The sequence below is a fragment of the Catharus ustulatus genome, chromosome 1 (genome assembly GCF_009819885.2).
Source record: "Catharus ustulatus isolate bCatUst1 chromosome 1, bCatUst1.pri.v2, whole genome shotgun sequence".
Lineage (NCBI taxonomy): Eukaryota > Metazoa > Chordata > Aves > Passeriformes > Turdidae > Catharus > Catharus ustulatus.
The window spans coordinates 131,001,269-131,016,122 of record NC_046221.1 but is presented as its reverse complement, the minus strand read 5'-3'; the positions used below and the strand labels follow the sequence as shown (position 1 = coordinate 131,016,122).

Here is a 14,854-nt window from a genome sequence, read left to right as displayed (position 1 = left end):
ACCCAGCGGGGCGGGCGGGATGGGCCGGGCAGGCAGGGTGGGGCCGGGCGGGATGGGATGGGGCCGGGCAGGCAGGGTGGGGCCGGGCGGGATGGGATGGAGCCGGGCAGGCAGGGTGGGGTCGGACAGGGGCGGGATGGGAGGGGATCGGGCAGGCAGGGTGGGGTCCGGCGGGGGCGGGATGAGGTCGGGCAGGCAGGGTGAGGTCGGACAAGGGCGGGAGGCAGGCTGGGAGGGATGGGGTTGGGCAGGCAGGGTGGAGTCGGACAGGGGCGGGAAGCAGGCTGGGAGGGATGGGACGGGGTTGGGCAGGCAGGGTGGGGTCGGACAGGGGCGGGAGGCAGGCTGGGAGGGATGGAATGGGGTCGGGTCGGGCAGGCAGGGTGGGGTCGGACAGGGGCGGGAGGCAGGCTGGGAGGGATGGAATGGGGTCGGGTCGGGCAGGCAGGGTGGGGTCGGGCGGGGGCGGGATGGGTCGGGCAGGCAGGGTGGGGTCGGGCGGGGGCGGACGAGGAGGGGGCAGGCAGGGTGGGTGCGGCTGAGCTCGGTCCTGCGGAGCGGGGCGGGTCTCGCTGCCGGCCCCGCCCGGCCCCGTCGCCCTGGTGCCTTCCCGGCATGGGGCGGCACCTGCGCTCGGCTGGGCTTGGCTCGGCGGGGCTCAGCTGCCCGGGGAGGGAAGTGACACTGGGGTGCGCTGACACAGAGCATCTGTGCTCGGCTCCCCATCCCCCGCCCGGCACGCCCAGTAGGCAGCGAACCCGCCCCGGCGTCTGTCTCTTCCCTTTCGTTGATTTTCCTGCTCTCCGAGCTGAGGCAGCGGCAGGGCAGGGTGGGAAGGTTCCCCCGCCCTTGCGGGAGGATCTCGCTTCCCCCTTCCCTGCAGCCGCCGCAGTGGCCGCAGCGCTTCCCCCTCCGCTCGCCGCCTCTGCCCGGTGCCCGCGTGTCCCGGGCCGGGGCCGGCGCTCCCGCAGCCCTTCCCGAGGGAGCCGGCGCGGTGTCAGCCCTGGGGGACGACGATGACAGTTCGGGTCTCCCCCAGGAAGCAGTTCCTGGGCTCCTGGGGCGGGGAGTGCCGAGAAAGCCGTGCAAGAAATTGCTCGGCAATCACTGTCATGTCAAATCTCGGCGTGTACAGGAGCAGTTGCAAGACACCTCATAGATAATTTCTGTTCCCCTGACTGCCGCTTTTGATGCTGTGTTTCACACAAATTTTGCAGGAGCATGAATTAAGCTCCAGCATGGCCTAGCAAGGCTAGGACTTGTTTTCTTTCAGTCCGGGCCTTTTCTTGGTTGACATTAAAATGCATGTGCAGGCCAGGCTATCTCCAGGTCTGTGGCTGTGGGGCTGTAAGGACGTGCTAATGAGCAAAACACCCCTGAATTGCTTCTAAATGACAGCGAGGCATGACTGTGGCTTTCATCCCATTTTTGTTGGACATTTCTCTGGCCATGGCCAGATTGCTGAAAACCTTTTGTTTATTTTCCCCATTTGTTCTTTTCTCCATTTGTTAAGAAAGATTTTACTTTTTACCACGTTGCAGATAAGGGAGAAGGAGAGGTGGTACTGGAAAGAAAAATGTTTGCGCAGCACTTTGAAGACAATTGCTGCTAAGTAAATGACTGCATTGGCACTAAAATGTGAATCACAGAGATGGGAATAGGTCATGAATCTCTTTTTCTCTGCCTGTGCTGTGTGTTTCCACTGCATGGGCTGGGAGGCTTTGGTACTTTGTTTAGTTTTCTTAAATAACCTGAAAAGTCAGCTTTTTTCCTACTGAATTTTTGGGAGAATTGTTTACACTTAGCATTTGTCATTAGGAAATGTGATGGACCTTATTTAGAGGAGCTGTTGTTTTTTTTTTTTTTTTTTTTCCCTATTTGTTCCCTCCTTCTTTAGGCCTTCAAGAGTAATATCTCTTTGTGTCTTTGAAATTTTAGAAAATTAATTAGTTATTGGTTTATTATTAGTTTTTTTCCATCCCTGTTACTTTCATGTCTTCTCCAAAACTTATGATAAAAGATGTGGTTCAGACTGTACAATGAAGTCTTCAAAACTCAAAAAAGGATGCCTAATACAGCCTTAATTACTCTTCCAATGCATTTATATAATACAGAGTTTTAAATTATACACTCATATGCTATTTTTTTTCTCTACATACATAGCAAGGGATAGTGCTCCCTTTTTGAGCACTATTTGATATTTTATTTTCATTTTGTTCTCATAAAAAAGAACCTTGACACAGTCCTCTGTGTCCTTGAATACATGGCTACAATAAGGATTTTCTTGTAATAATGTTTGCCAGAATATTTTCCTACCATGGGTGAAAAAAAATCTTTTGTTTTGCCTTACTCTTCGCAGCAGAGTAACCATAGATTAAAAAGTGTTAGCATAGTTTGTGTTTCAGTAAGCAGATAAGCAAGCATATTTTAATGTGAAATTTAGAAAGAGAAGACTACAAATATATGCATATGTGATTTTCATAATATTTGTAACATTTAGGATTTTTTGTTAACTTTTTCTGAAATTTTCTGTATAAATATATAAAGAAAAGAAAGAGCAGAGATGTATGTGTATGTATGATTGTGGCTTGTATCTGAGGCATGATGACCATTTTCTTCTTGAATTTCCTTTCATTTCCCTAGGTAACATTCATGCTATGAAGCAGTAGAGTACTATTACGTTCCCATTAGCATTTCTCTGCTTCTGAAATTATGCTTTTTTTGCTGAGCGTAGCCTATCTAAAAATCATCTTGTAAAGAAGCTTGGTAGCAGCTTGCTAAGCCAGCTGCAAACAATACCACCATTAGTGATTTTGGTTGCTGCTTGTTCCACACATGTTGAAGTAAGGCAGCTTTAGAGCTCGCCTGGTTTCCTGCAGGCTTTTATACTTGCACGGCTGCACATGGTGCTCCTTTCAGCAGCATTCAGGATCACTGTGGGGAGGCTGAATAATGGTATTATGGCATTTGTGGATTTATTTATTTTTTTTATTTTCACAGAAATCTGTAAGCAATGGCTTAATGGTAGCACAGGTATTGTACATAATGAGATCTCCCTCAACATGTTCATCCATGAGGTGTGAGCTAGAGCTCATCATGTGCAAGGCCACATGATGGGAGTGAATTGGTTGCAGCTAGATCTGTGTTGTGCCAAAAATACATAAACCATCAGCCAAATGGGCAAAGACTGGGAAAATTGAGGTGAAAACCAATTACATAATTCTGAATGAGGATAGCATGTGCATGAGACCCTGAGAGCTCTTGTATGGAATTAAACCAAGGGCCATTTATCCAGCAGCCTGTAAATTGCATATCCTTCCCTTCCAAGGCCCTGCAGACAGCAGAATTTTCTGATCAGTGACATTTTCACCTTGGATGAACCCTTCATCGTCAGCTCTTGGACAGGGCAGCTTGGAGAGGAATCCCAGTGCCTGTGGAACAGTTCTGGTTTACTCATCCTGACCTATCTTTGTGTTAGCTACCACTGGGCAGCCTCCCCACATCCTTGCATGTGTTCAGTGTGCTCACAGAAGTGCTGTTAGAGATGCTCAGCCTGATGTCTCCATGTGAATCCTTACATTTGTAGTTCTTTGACTCCCCCTGAATTCTTGCTTCCATGTTTCCTTGCTTTAAAAAAAAAAAATATACCTGATTTCTTTCTTCTTAAGTTCACTCTTGGCAGGTGAAGTCTTATTTTTTTATTTTTGTGAAGGGATGAGCTGACACTTGTCTTTGAAATGGCAAGCCATATATAGGAAGAGCAGCTGCAAGCACAGGCCAAGGAGCAGCAGCAAAGGGCAAGCTCCTGTTATTCTCCCAGAATATGCACTGTAATCTCCACCCTACCCTCTAGTACTGCAGCTTCTCTTCATCAGCACTGGCTGCAGGTGAATTCTGGGGGAAGGCTGACAGTAGGAACAGCACATGAAGAATTTCCCTAGGGTACATTCTAGCTGCTCTCAGGAATGCCCAAACCTAAAACAATTTTGATGCTCAGTAACCCTTGACCAATCTTTTTCCTTCTGTGATATCCAGTGTCTCATGGAAATCTGTTCCACAGAGCAGCTCCTTTCTGTGTGAAGAAGCATCTTCTTTTGTTTGTATTGAGCATGTGTTCTGTTTATCTTGATCTGGGATACTAAGTATTCTTTCATCCCTAGAATCAAAGGGTCATTCCCTCTTTAAAGTAGAAGTTAAGGGAGGGAAGAATACCAGATCCAACTATATTTTTAAAATGGGAGAAATAGATGATACAGAAGGAGTTAGATTAGGCTGATGGGGAACAACACCATCTGCTGCGCCTCAGAGATTCACAGTGAAGTTTTCCTAAAAAACCAGAAGTGATGACAATATTCAGCAGACCTAAATCACAAGTCATTCCAAGACCAGGAGGCCTAGCTGGAATGTGTCCTCCAAGTCCCCTGTCCAAAAGAGGTACATCCTGACATGGTTCTGATTTGCTTTCCTGACTGTAATTTTCTGAACAGTGAAATGCCTCATGTTCCATGAAGTCAGCAACAAAATCATGCTATAAAGTGCCTAATTCACTTTGCTCTGTGTCCCTTACTGCTTGCTGTGAGAAAGTACTGAGCTATTTTAACTTTCTTTTGCTCTTCTTTGAATTGACTAAATTTCTTGTTACCATTGGCTGGTTATCAGCTGTTTCATCATGGGTTTTTCTCACATGCCTTGGAGAAGACCAACAAACCTTTTGCTCCTCCAAGTGTATTCTAGACCATTTTCCTCCATGTAGTCAGTCATATTCATAGATATATTTGTTTTCAGACAATAAGTGTTGTATTATTGTTAGCTGTCAGATAGATACAGTTCTTGATACCAGACACATCATCTATTCTTTCTGCAACTAAAATTTATTTTGACTTAGTGATTTAGCATGGAAAACAACAGATGATGGTAAAGTAAAAATATGCTGAGGTTAGATAAAACAGTCTTTGAAGATATTAGCTGAAATCTTAGTGTGAATTTCACACTTAGAAGGAAACAGTAGCAGAAAATCACTTTGAGAATGAAGTGTAAGAGAACTTTTTTAGTTCTAGTCTTGCTCTTGGTACATTAAAATGTTTACAGGAAATTTAATTTAACAACTGTTTTTCTTATGGCTTTGCCAGACTTCATTATCTTATATTTTTAGCGTTGCTTGCCCCTTAATTTTTTAGCAATGTCAGTGGACTGAGAGCTGGGAAATAGGAAAATGGGATGAACAAAATGCTAATTATGAAGAAGAGAAAGACAGGGTAACAACTGGAATAATGAGAGAAAATGGGTACTGGGTGGACAAAGAAACTGCAATGAAGAAGCCCTTGGGAGAACAGGTAATTAGGGTCACAAAAGCAGACAAGGGAGGGTTGAGTTGTGAGACAGGGCCTGGCATGTGTTTGCTGAAGAGATGAAGAACAGGGATTTGTGGCATAATGTGGGGAGATGGTTGCTTGGCAACCTTAATTTGGTCCCCTTATTATACATGGGTGATCACATACTGCTTTCATGCAGGATTTCTGTCTCTGTGCAGGATGGACCTGCTCTGGGGATGTGCTGGGGCTGTGCAGGAGAGATGAGTGATGCCTGTGTGGCTCCTGATCATTTATTGCTTGAGCTGGGAAGTCAATAATGAACAATGGGAGGGGAAAGAAAGGTCATGCAACTGTAATAATGCACTGTTGCACAAAGGCTACTTTTCCTATATAGTGCTAATATAGATGCTTAAACCAGTTCTGTGTGGAACCTCTAATGGTGTAATAGTTTCTAATGATCTAATTTTTAATGACCCCTTTTAGAGTCCTAAATCCAATTTTCTCAGCAATCACACCTGCAAGTGATGTTGCAACGTCTGTTTGAAATATTTTTAAATACTTTTAAATTACCTCTGTAATGCCTCAGAAATAAGATCTAAAATCAGTGACTACCTCTGTCTTTAATTATTTTGTGCCTCCTTGCCCTGCATTTGAAACAGCAGTAGTATATTTTCTTTGCTGCTGTGAATTCTTGTGAATTAATTTGAATTTGTGCAACATTCAGATGTTGAAGTGATGAGCAGCATTGAGAAGCTCTGGAGGAAATTAATATTTCTGGCATCATAAGGCAATTGAATAATGGGCAGTGAACAAAGTACAGGCCACACAGTGAGTTGTGAGGTGAAAGCAAAGTATTGATTAACTGTTTGGTGAATATAGCATAGCGGTCATATGCAAAAATAGCAGTTAAAGACTGTGGCATAGATACAGGAAGTTATTATCACCCTTGCACTGGGTGGATTTCCAGGAGGGGGATTAAGAGGTGACCCATGTGCTTCCTTCTGTCTCTAGGCAGGGTCACTTGGGTAGTATGGAGCTTCAGGTTTGTGATCAATACTTTAATGGCTGTACTCCTATTTTAAATGTGTGGGGTTCATTAGTGCACCTTGTGCTGAGGGTAGAAGTGGAGTTTTGGAATTTTTTTATTTTCATTTTTGATTTCTTGTCTCTCATGGAAACTTACTCCAAACTATGTCCCATAGGGTCACTGCCTATGAGTAGTGTGGTTAGGTACACTAAGAATTAATAGTACCTAGGCAGATATTTAATTTGTGTCATGGAAAATAGTGGCAATGCATTAACAGCTTGTGACTGGTCAGAGATTAGCTAAACATCTTTAATACTACTGTTTGTTAGGAAAATGGTGTTTTAGGAAGAGTTTATGTAGGTAGGAAGTTACAGGCTTAGTAACTCACAATAGAGAATAAAGAATGGTTTCTTTACTGCCCTTTTGTTTTGATTATTGTTGTATACAAGGTGGCTTTTTGTTGTTGTCTGCTTGTGGGCCCTGTAGCTATGGGGCTAAATAGGAATGCAGTTTTTGAATGGCATAAAATTACTGCTATGTTTGTTAGTTCAGCTCTGAACTTACAAAAGCCAATGAACCACCTGAGTTCCACCTCTGTGACATGGGTGATGGTTCTGCTGTCTGGTGCATATCTGCCTGTCCCCTTTTGTCTTCTCTTATTTTTGTATGCAGCCTTGCAAAGCCTGTCTGGTGCAATCCCGTGTCACAATGTGCCCCATCAGTTTTTGTCCTGTAGCAGACATGTAGAAGGTGCTATAAAACCTGTGCTCCCAGCAGCTTATGCTACTTATGTTTTTTGCTTTTTGTAGCTATTTCTTTTTTCATGTTTGAAGTTTGAGTGTAATCACTAAGTTCAGAAGAAATTAATATTTTCCAGCAAATCTTCAGATAAAGAAATGAAAGGGAGTCTTATTAAGCCACAGAACTTGAAAAGACTGTGAGCTATTATTCATATGAGCTAATTCAATGGCCAATTAAAGCTGTAACTCACTTTTATCTCTTACAGGGCTGAAAAATTCCTAACTTACCTCTGATTTCCGATTCAGTCAAACGTTATTAAATTCTAGTCATGTAAGAACTGTAGACAGAAAAATTTAAAAAAGAGGAAAATGCTGTCCATCTTTGTCAATGGCTCCATGGTACGTAGGCATTGTAATAACCAAACATAGAAAAACACATTAGATGAAAACTTCCAGTTCAGCAGCTGAATTTCTCTGCCTTCTGTCTTCTAATTTTAATATTCTGTTTTAGTTTTCAATCTCTTTTCAGTTATTTTCCTGAAAAATCAAGATCATTTGGTCCCTGAAATTCCTTGCTTTAAGGCATTAAGTCTTAGCTTTGTGACTCTTCTTATTCCATTTCTGTCCTTGTTTAAAAAAAAAAAAAGTTGAAACATATTATTCTAAAATGACCTCATCAAAAGAGAAAAGTGCTCCTCTGTTTTTACTCATTTCTTCTAGCATGTTCAAAAATTGTGTTAGCTTATCCTGTCAATAATATAGCTACTTTTAAGAGTTCATGCCATTTTTCCACTAGGATCTGCAGATCCCTTTCAGAGTCTGCTTTCCAGGTTGTTGTTCTCTGCTGTGTTAGACTGCCTGTTGCTGGGTCTATACTTTTGCATTGGCATCTATTAAAATTCAAATTGATATTATTTGAAAAAATAACAAAAATGTATTGCTCCACATATTCCATGCTGTAGTAATGATTTAAAGTTAAATCATAGAGGAAACAAACCAAATATTCTTTTTATATCAGTGTTATTTCATCAAGGGTCAAATGCTGCAATTTACATCTTGTAGGTAACTTTATATTCATGTGTAGGTAAGCATAAGATAATTGAAGTTAATGAGAAACAATCTGGCTTCACTAGGACAAGCAGTCATCTCTTCCTTAGGCCATTCCATGAGTATGAAAGTATTTGTCTGTGGAGATGTTTGCAAGGAACTGGGCTATGGTGTCATCCTGCTAAGTACTATGTGTAATTTTGTGAGCAGTTTTGTTAATTAGCCCTCTCAAAAGTGCAGTAAATGCTCCAATCAATAGAGTGTCATCAGTTCATAAATTTTTAAGTCTGGAAAGGACTATGACTTTCTCTGAGTCATTCTGCAAATAATTATTTATGAAATCACAGATTGTATTAGTAATTTCATATCTACTATCATCAGTTTAACAGTCCCACTTAGATTGCTAAGAAATGCTGTTTCAATCTAGTTTAAAGAAGATTCTGCCTAGAAAGTAACTCTGGATAAAGTTGCTAAGCCTACTATTGCTTTCTTCAGTCTCACTGGTTAATCAGCCTTTAGGTATTTAATGGGGTTGTATTTATTTAGTGCAATTCCAAAAATCAAAGCATCAAATTGGTCCAAATTAAAGTGTATTTGACAGAAATTTGTTTTATGAATGTAATGAATTTTTATCTCTTGTGAGCTTTTTCATGGTATTGCTTGAATTCTAAGTCTCAGTAAATACCATTTAAATTTTTTTTATTTTTAAAAAATGGGATTCCTGGGTATTGATATGGATCAGTGAAGTACTCATTCACTGTATTGCCGAAACAGTTCTGATTCCAGTCATTGGTTTTTACATGCAGTCCTTCTGCTGGTAATAGATTTTACAAATGGAAGAAATTCAATTGTCTGAAAGGATGATAAGAATCCTGAACAGCAAAAGGAATGCAGCATCCATCATTTCTGAGAAATCATGTTTCCCTATCACTAAAAAGGAATAATTTCTAAAGTAAATAATGCACATTTAGAGAGCTCTTTTTTCAATTCAGTAATGCATTTAAATTGGCATTATTAAACATCTGTAATGGCAGCAGCTATGCTAAAATGAGAATTGTCAGCTAAAAGTTTGCAAAATTCAGTAGGTTTGAATTAAAACAGTAAAGCCCATGGCCTTTTTTTTTAACCTCAGTGATCATCTAGCTCACCATTGTAGCATTAGGATAAAAGCTTTTCGTACAGATATAGGGGTTTTGCAGGCTAAGAAATTGCTTTGAATGGTCCATGGAGAAGAAAGAACTGTTTCATAAAATTATTTTTTCAAAGAATCATAGAATGGTTTGGGCTGCAATGGACCTGAAAGATGATCTAGTTCTAACTCCCCTCCTTGGACAGGGGCACCTTCCACTAGACCGGGTTGCTCAGAGCTCCGTCCAGCCTGGCCTTTGATACTTCCAGGGGTGGGACATCCATGACTCTTCTGAGCACCCTCAGCACCCTCACAGTAAAGAATTTCTTCCAAATACCTAATCTAAGCCTACCTTCCTTCAGCTTAAAGCCATTCCACCTTGTCCTATCATATCATGCCCTTTCAAAAAGTCCCCCTCCTGTTCTCTTGCAGTACTTGGAAGGCTGCTGTAATGTTTCCCTGGAGCCTTCTTTTCTCCAGTTTGAACAGTCCCATTAATGTGGCACAATTCTTTGAAAATTTCAGTAGTGGTGAAGAACAGAATTGCTATGACAATATTACAGCAAACATTTTGTTCCTGGTGTTCCAGGATTAAGAAGATTTTGTTTCAATTTTATAGTTATGGTAACTGAGATCAGGTGGTAATCTGACTTTTGAGAGGCCACAGTTTGACAGCCAACAAGTTTCACTAAGAAATTTGCTATCTTTATTTAGGAATTTGGATGCTCTGCGAAACCTTTGAGTGTAAGAAGGTTCACTCGTAAGTGTCAGTCTTCTAATATATGACTTTATTTCATTCAAATGAATTCAGTTTGTATGCTCCAGTCAATGTTAAGATGCCCAGTAAAAAACCTCCTGATAGGAGGTTTCTCTGCAAAGAAATGGAATATTGTATCCAGTTCATATTAATATTTTTAAAATAGTTCAAAGGTTTAAAAGAGCAAGGGAAAGAACTACTGAAATAATTCATGAGCTGTAAGAAATACCTCATCCCATGAGAAATAAAGGAATTGGCATGTCAGTGAATTAAAAACAAGACTCAGAGGTGACCTCATTAAAATGTGTGAGCATATTCACAGTAAGAAAATTCCAAGTACTACAGAAGGAATGGCTGGAAGCTGTCACCAGCCAAATGAAAATTAGAAATTCTGTGCCCGTTTTTAACAGAAAGAGTGATTAATCATTGAAGTACATGATGAAGGGAAGAGATGGGTTCCCCATCTCTCATTTTCAAATTAAGACAGGATGTCAAGCTGGAAGATATATTTAAGTCAAACACAAAGTTACTGAGCTCAGTACAAAGGTAATGGCCTGTGAAAAGTAGATCAGATTAGGTGATCACAAGTGGCAGCTCTGGATTTGAGCTCTGTGACTCCATGAGATCAGGTCTCTGCCAAGAGCTGGGAGAGCAGCTGGTGGTTCTTGCATCGCTCAGAAATTGTATCAGTTGTAAAATGCAGGTTGCCCAGCCCCTATGCAATTATTATTCAGCTGTGTAGAATATGCTGAAGATGAACTTCTTTATGATAATCCTGGCAAAATCAACGAGACCAGTTCAATGACTAGAGAAGCTCCTGAAGACTGCTGATTTTAATGTATCTTGGATCAGGCGACACAATTTCATTTATTTGTGCAGTGTAAAGTCTTCCATACCAGTTCAAATCAAATGTCCATGTAGCCCTCGTATTTTCTGCTACCAGCCAGAATGTTTACAGTGTAAGCCAAGGTCATGGACAGAGGGATGTACTGTAATTCAAGTTGGAAGAGTTCCCCAGGAGGTCTGTGGTCCAACCTGCTTCGCACAGTGAGGCCAAATTCCAGGATTCTGTGCTACTCAAGGCTTCCCAGCTTCCAGTGATCACTGGTCAAGAGATTTCTTAGGCAGCACCTGGAGTGCTGTGTGTAATCCTGTTCTCCAGATTTGTCCAGTGTTGTTTTTGTGTTGGCTGTCCTTAGGTTCAATGATAATGAGTTCCATAGTGGTACTTTGTACAAAAAGTGCTGCTTCATTTTACCTTGAACTTTCTCTTTAACCACAATTCATCCTGTGAGAAATAATCCTTTTCCAACAGCCCACATTTACTAGCACCGTCCCCTTCTTTTTTCCCTGGTAATAAAATGCAAATACATCTTTAAGCTCTTTCTACTTTAATACATGAGATTAAAATGTGATGTTGATGACATTAGAAATAATGGTGCAAACACACTGTTCCTACTGGTCTAAGCTATAATGAGTTTTGGTTCCACTCGATAAAAATTTTTTACAAAGCAGTGTCTATTCAAGACTGAGTAAGCTGTGGAAAATCAATTTTCCATGGTTGCTTTGGCCTTGTGCAAAACCTTAGTGGTTTTTTTAGTAAACCAAACCTTTTTTAAAAATATTTGTTCTGCTTATAAATTGTGAGGGTTGAGATAGTAATTCATAAAGGCCAAACAAATCTTGTATGACAGTTTAATCACCTAATTAATATCTTAAATCAGAAATTTTATTGTGTTTTGTTGCATTTATGAGATTTTGCACATTAAAACCTGAGTAGGAACACGTAATAAAAAGTATCATGAATTTATCAAATGTCAAAACCCATGACACAGCTTAAATCTGTAATTTTCACAATGAAGTGATGTTTGAATAATTGTCACATTGTAAAACTGCCGCCCTGTGGAGGCTAATGGAAAATTACATTTCAGCATAGTTCCTGAGGACTGCTCCTGATGCATTAATTACGAAAATTACTGCTAGCTTTGCCGGGATGAGATTGGTCCAATTTCTCGGAATAGCAATCTGATTCTGCTGTGCTCACTAACATGTGCCAGAAATCCTCTGCTCATTTGGATGCCAACTTTCAAGCCACAGTGTTGCACACCATGACCAAGCTTGGGCTCGGTCCTGCTGGCTGTAGATGTTGGTGCCAAGAGCCAAGGCTTGGGCAGGGAATGTGGATTATTTGCTTAGCTGGAGGAAAGCAGCTTTCTGAGCTCTCCTGAGGAGCTGGAAACAGACCTGGCCCCAGCAGGAGTTGGAGCAAGGAGTAACAGGGGCCAGGGAGGAGGGGCTGTGGCTACACCACAGTTCTTCTGCTGCAGTTGATGAGCGCAATTGCCATCCCTCAGGACTTGTTCTGATCCCCAGATCAGGGGGGTCACAACCTCCATGGCCAAGGCTTGCAGAGCTGATTGCTGAAGAATTTTGTGTCAGAATGGGTTTGGCAGCAGCATCCCAAAAAGCTGTCTGCTGAACTTCCCAATGTGGATGCTAGGCTTATCTTCCACGGGTCTCCTGTGTTTGTTTTCCTCATCTCGTTGAAGTGGAAACAATTAATTGTCATGCTTAGCAGCTCCACTGCTTTCTCAGTAGTTTTTTACAGGCAGTTTGTTGCCTCACTAAGTATCATAAAGCTATTAATGACAGCTCTGACCAGCTGCAGTTAGCAGACATATTTCCATGGGTTTAGTCTGGTTTTGTAGGAGAGATTACACTTTGCAGTGCTGTTTTACTTTTATCTTAGAGCATTGTCATATTGCCATTTTAAACTGCTTGCAGTGCTTTCTGAAAACTTCACTCAGGCTTAGGAAACTCTGGGGTTCATGCCTGAAAGTCTTTGCTTCAAAGCAAACCCTAATGAATTCAGTGCAGTATCCTCTGGATATCACTTTGAAATTTGGAGTTAATTTGAAGCCTTCTGCAGATACTTCATAAATTCTATAATGTGGAAGCATTGGGAATGACACACATTCAAGTAATAGCAATCAGAACCACCCAGGATCCTCCTAGCCTTGGATGGGGGGTTATTACACCTTTCACAAGTGTTGGACCAATCCATATTTTTCAACATGAGGCTTTCAGGTGCCACTCCCACTCCCACAATGGTGCATTGATTCACTCTGTAGCATGTCTCTGAGCAGTATTTGTGCCTGAGAGAGACAAAGAAAAATGAGCATCATTTAAGGGTGAAGATGTCTGCTTTTACACTATTGTAGCCCTAGACTTGTATTGCACCACTCTTTTTATGGGATAAAACCAGACCACTTCTTTATATATGCATATAACCATAGCAGTGAAGAAAACAACAAATACTTTGTTCAGTTGATGTTTTGAATGGTTTTGAATTTCGGATGGAAGACCATGATGTGTGGTTGTACAATCATTTGCAGCTTTCTCCCTGAGATTGTCAGTAAATGTGTTCATCCCATTAACAGAGCAGGGGCTGTTGCAGCGCTGTCAGAAACCACAGAGGTTATTGTGGGCTGGTTACCATGGTGTGCCCTGCTTCAGCTTGCTGGAGTAGCAAGCACAATTCAAGAGAACAGTTATGTAAATGTCCTTGAGGAGACATGGAGTGGTGAAAACGTCAACAGCTGTAAGGATAGGACTCATTCATTTAAAAAAAAAATAAGGCCAACTAATCCATTGAGCTCCCTGAGGAGGAAAAAAAAAGTGACTTCAGAGTAATTTTATGTGAAGAACAGAAGTTTGATGAAGGGACCAACATTTTAGCAGGTCCAAGTGTAAAAACATATTGGGATTGGAAGGTGAAAGATTCCTGTATTTCAGCCTGTAAAAGGGTTTACTCTTTTAACCATGGAGGTTCCTAATCATCTTAATTTTTTTCTTAAAGGCTTTTTCTTAAAAAAAAGTAATGCTTTTCCTGTCAGTGACATTTTTACAAGTCAGTGTAAATTAATTTAGGGAGCATCTATAGTTATAGAGTTACAGAAATAGTTATAGTCATAGAAAAAGGTTGTGTTATTTAGTCCCAGCACTCTTGGTTTGCTTGGCAGTTGCCGAGTCACTCACATCATTTTGAGTTTTTGGACAACAAGAGGCACAATGGCATTTTGTGCATTGACTTGTGTAGTGTGGCTCTGAGTACTGTTGTGATTTGGGCATGGGTAGTTTGCTTAGCTAAAACCAGTCACAGAGAGAGAGCATTTCTGTGTATCCACGATAGTTATTGGCTGCTGTGTAGCACTTCCTCAGGCCAGGGCTGTCTCTGCCCTACCATCTATTTTGTTCTCCATCAGTGGCGTCTGGCTCTGAGATCCCCAGAGCCCCAGCTTAGGCAGCAGGGAGGAGGAGGGAAAGGTGATGGCAGCATGTGCGTGTTGAGGGACTCCTTTCTCTCTGTGCTGCTGTGAGGTGAGATAAGGAGACACACACACTGCAGTGCTCATTCCCTCTGCTGCAGGTGTCTACCCACTGCAGCTGGAGCTGTGATTTGGATACACCAGTGCCAGGACACAAGTGGGGAGGTGAAGATCCCAGCTCCTCTTTCCTACTCTCTTCTGTCTTGACCAGTCCATGCTTATGAGGGTTCTGTATAATTGTTTAAATTTAACAGAAACCCTTGTGCTGTTTTGTGCTGCATAGCCCATAGCAGAACTGTGTCTTTTAAGACACTAGGATACACATAAAAAGAACTATAACATTAATAATTTCTAATACATTACCTAAATCTACTTCAGGTGAGTCCTGGTGAAATGTGGCGTGTGCTCTATGTGTACTGGTGTGTACTGTGTGGAGATAGAGCTGCATCAAAGTCCTCCTCTTGGAAGGATCTAAAGAAAATGTTTTGTGGGTAGATTTATTTTTTCATTTATT

At 41.6% G+C, this 14,854-nt stretch overlaps 1 long non-coding RNA gene across 6 annotated transcripts in view; it reads left to right on the top strand.

The window, feature by feature from the left end:
• The window catches only part of LOC116996091, a 252,018-nt gene that overhangs the window by 475 nt on the left and 236,689 nt on the right, over positions 1 to 14,854 (top strand). The window lies entirely within an intron of this gene.